Source organism: Hetaerina americana, unplaced genomic scaffold, assembly GCF_022747635.1.
Source record: "Hetaerina americana unplaced genomic scaffold, ioHetAmer1.1.p SCAF_3, whole genome shotgun sequence".
NCBI lineage: Eukaryota > Metazoa > Arthropoda > Insecta > Odonata > Calopterygidae > Hetaerina > Hetaerina americana.
The window spans coordinates 89113586-89117989 of record NW_027286874.1 but is presented as its reverse complement, the minus strand read 5'-3'; positions in this window follow the sequence as shown (position 1 = coordinate 89117989).

Genomic DNA, 4404 nt, shown 5'->3' with positions numbered 1-4404 from the left:
TGAAGGGATTTCACATTGGCACTACTCTAAAAAGGATTTTTACTCAATATAAAAAATCATTGTTTTGTTTGATCATCCACTCTGCCGTTCAACCTTGTGCAGCATATAACAGCAAAAAGATTTGAGTGGCGAAATAAAGTTTGCCAGAAAGTTACTGATGGATCCCTAATAGGTAAATATATATATATATATATATATATATATATATATATATATATATATATAATTATATATATATAATTATATATATATATATATATATATATATATGATGGTCACATCTTAGCCATTTTAAATAGATATAAGGGCGAAGGAAAACAGGATAACGAGTGTGAGTAGGGAGCTGGAAAGTTAAGCCATAAAGGAGGCACTTCCTCTTGGATGGTGATCTAGATGCCGTTATTTTTTTAAGTTGATGTTTTACGGATGAGATTATCTTGAACAGGTTAAAAGTTAATTAAGGAAGAGTTTTTTCACTAAAGGTTGCTGGATGATAATGATGGAGGCAGGCATTATTACTATGAGGGTATCTTCTAAGTATCCTTCTAACCAATGCTAATTTTACAGTATCACCTACATGTATGTTGTACGTATGTCATAATATTACTAGGCTCTTTTAGAACCACAGTCAGGACGTTTTACGGGCTTTTGATGCCTTTCCTTTCCCGTTTCCTGAACTCAAACGCGCCTTTTTTTTCTCTCATCCTCAACTCCTATTTAATATTTCCACTTATTATCACCCATAAGCAATCTAATAGTTCAGTACTCTCTTTGCTCACTCTTAAGTATAGTTTTGGAATTTAACAATATTATGAGTCTCTGGGGCTTTAGCTGAGTAAATCTACTTAAGCCATTTCGAAGTTAATATAAATGGCAACCCTCTTAGCTACAAACCCCAGGTCAACCTAAAAAATACTTTAAATTAATTAAATTACAAGACCATAAAATTGTCATTTCCAGATTGATAGTTAAATGTTCAAAGCACTGCAAAAGTTGCCTTTAAACATTTAGTCTAAATGAACCTTTCAGTCTAATGCATACTTAGGTTCGATGAACGTTATGCTCTTGGGGATCAATTTTCTTGGATGCTAGAGTTTCAATCAATTGTCTATCTCGATTTATTTTTCTTCTCGCTCAAAATACGCATTAATTACCTAGCAGAGCGATATTATGAATATGCGTCACTATTTATTCCTTCCAAGGCTTATCCCTTCCAATATTACTCCTCCAAAATATTCCAATATCCCGTCATACGATAGTGAACGGGAAATATCGATTAAAATAGATTATCATAGCTTGGAAATTCATTAAAATGGACTTTAAAGGGTTACTCATTCTCACTATATCAACATCATTGGGGGGGGCGGGGTGGCTACCTACCTAACTGGTGACAAATTTGGACTACTGACCAGAGGGTCGCGGGTTCGAATAGTCAGACCGGAGGGGTCGTGTCATCGAGTCATCCGGCAACTCCACCTATAATCCAAGAGATGCAACATTCTAGCCAATAAAACGTCGTAAGAAATCACGTGATGACACATGAATAGAAACTGTCTCCCCGATATGAACGTTTGAATTTCATATGCCTGAAACCTTAATTTGGGATGATCTCTACGCCCTACTTTCAAAACCAACACCCTTCGGGATGATTACTATTATGATAATGACACCGATTTTACGTCCGTCCAATTTTCTCTTCAAAGAACTTTCCTCGAGAACTGAGAGCGGACCAGTCCGTATACCTTAAAGGATAAAAGAAAAGTAGGATTTGAAAAACTCAATTCTAAACTCCTCCCCAAGTATCACACTACCAGTATAAGAATATCTCATCATTTGTGTTTCGATACATAAATAAGTTAACTAACGCTCTTTTTTTGGCTTTCTAGTAATTCTTCACTATTCCCTTAAATCCCTTATTTCTCTTCTATCCGAAATTCCGTACTTGAATTCCGCAATTTTCCGTCTTACCTTCGACTTAGTTTGAGCAAAGCTAATCAATAAGCCCTTTCACATTTCATCAAAGAGAGAGTAAATGTCAGAAATCATTGGAAATATTATAAAATATTTCATTTTTGATGTAACGAAGTCAAGTACAAGACTATCCTTATCCTAACTTTATAGCCTTGAAACGCAATTAAACTTCCTACTTTACTGTACTTATGTTCAGATATTTAGATGATGCACCGGATAATAAAATGTTAAATATGATTTTGATCGCGCACTAAAAAGACCGTTGTTCATCAGAATCCAAAATATAACAAAACAATATTTACAAAATACTAAACAATGTCAATTACTAACCACAGCTATAAAGTATTATTTTAGTATTTCATTAAAATTATTAGCTACGAGTAAACTCGTGCATATAGCACTTGAATGCCTTGGTAAGGAGTTAATTGGGTTTCTCTTGTTCTCTAATATCTCCTTCACCTCTTTATTATTGCTTTGGCTAATTAATTATAGCTGGAAAGTCTTCCATGTGTTGGAATAGTTACGAAAGCTTCTACTTCATTTCAATGATTGTGTACAATAAACCCCATCACCGAAATGATCTTTCACATTATTTTTTCCTGTTTTATTTTCTCTTCTCATTCTTTCCTTTCCTCTATTTATTAAAGATTTGACTACACCCGATACATTTCCCTCTCTTCCTTTACATTAGCACTCTTTAAGAATCAATAAAAATTGTTATATTAGTAAAACACGAACTATATGCCTCTTTTCTCTTATTAGCTTTTTTTACAACCCTCCTTATTAATGTCAAAGTTAATGTAGCATGAACTTTATATAAAAATCAAGAAATGCTTTTCAGTTCCTTTTACAATAGTGTTTTCCGTAGCATACCAACTTTTATAATTATTTTTAAAAATAAGTTTGATTCGAACTCATGCTAAACTACTTAATAGGCTATGGTCATTTATCTGTCCCCTTGATTTATTTTCAGCGTAAATTTCATTACTTATGCAATGATTCATTGTACTCGGACTAATTTTTCTTGATAAATATGTACATGCATATTATGTTGCTAAGGCTTATTAGAGATTGAATATTTAGTGTATATTTATTTAACGCGTTTTTTTCATTATGCTTTCCGCGGTGTATATTGTTATTTTTTTGCAATACATATTCAAATGCTGTACCCTAATGATTTCCCCAGTTTGGTTTTAATAGGGGGAAACTAAAAAAATATGAGCCACTATTCCACTCTCTTCTTTCCCCGTCTAAATCTAATTGGCGAAAACCTAGTTACGCCGCCTTCCCTTGGCCTCTATAGCTTGCATTATTTTTTTCTTGATTTTCCTCTCCATTTTCACCGCCAATCCCTTCCTCTTTCTCCCTCTTTTCTCCGAAAAGGCACGTACTCTCCGGCGGAAGGTGCACCGCTATTTCAATATAGTGAGGGAAAAATATTCACAAGTTATTTTTTCAGACTCGCTTCGCTGACGCTGGTCCACGAGCGGACGTGGGCGTATAATTTGCCAGTCTTCCAAATTTCCGCAGGGGAGCTTAATCCTAGAGAAATAATTTCCGTCCGCCGGTAAGTGATTCGATCTGGATGCTACTAGTGGAGAGAAATGCTCGCTCTCCCTTCACGGATGATGTTGAAGCGGCAGTGAGGATCTCGGGTACTCACCTGACGGTGGAGTGGCAGTTGAATGGACGGAGGAGATTCCCACTTCCATCTTCTCACTCCCTCTCTTCTCTCCCTCAGTAAACGCAGGAATAAGACTCTTTTGCAGTCACGGGGACCGATCACCGAACAGGATACTCTTCCCTCTCCAGGTTCCCCATGTAAATTAGCACTGAAAATGGCAGTGAACGGGTTTAAAACTTTGAAATAGCTCTCGGATAAGTGCAAGAGGGCCATATTTATGGGCAAAAGGCTCTTTGTCTCTGATTTGCGCCACCGGATTATATATAATATCAGTAAACAATAAAATAGTTATCATCAATTGACTTTGATTTGTAACTTTATGATATCAATTTATTTTAGATTAAAAAACTATGCCTATGAAATTCCACAGGTTTTTCATTTATATTCGACCCAGGTTTCGACGTTAAACATAATATTCAGGTCTGAAGATGACACTGAACTTATGAACTTGGGTTGCTATTGAAGTAAAATGATGAGCAATCACAAAGTTACTTTTTTCAATATTCTCGTTTTTTATTAGGTCATGACGTATCAAGTATATCTACCAGGGTGAACGAAGTTCTGTCAATTTAGAGACACAATGGCTTAATTCGTGATTTTTAATTGAAGTGAAAAGGTAAAGGACAACTACTAATTGAAAGATTGGGTTTTTAAGATTGCTTTTGTTAAGTCGATTAAATGCGGAAAAACTAATGTTCAAATATTTCTGGAAGGAATTTATTATTTTTATTGCATTCAAATTGGTTGTT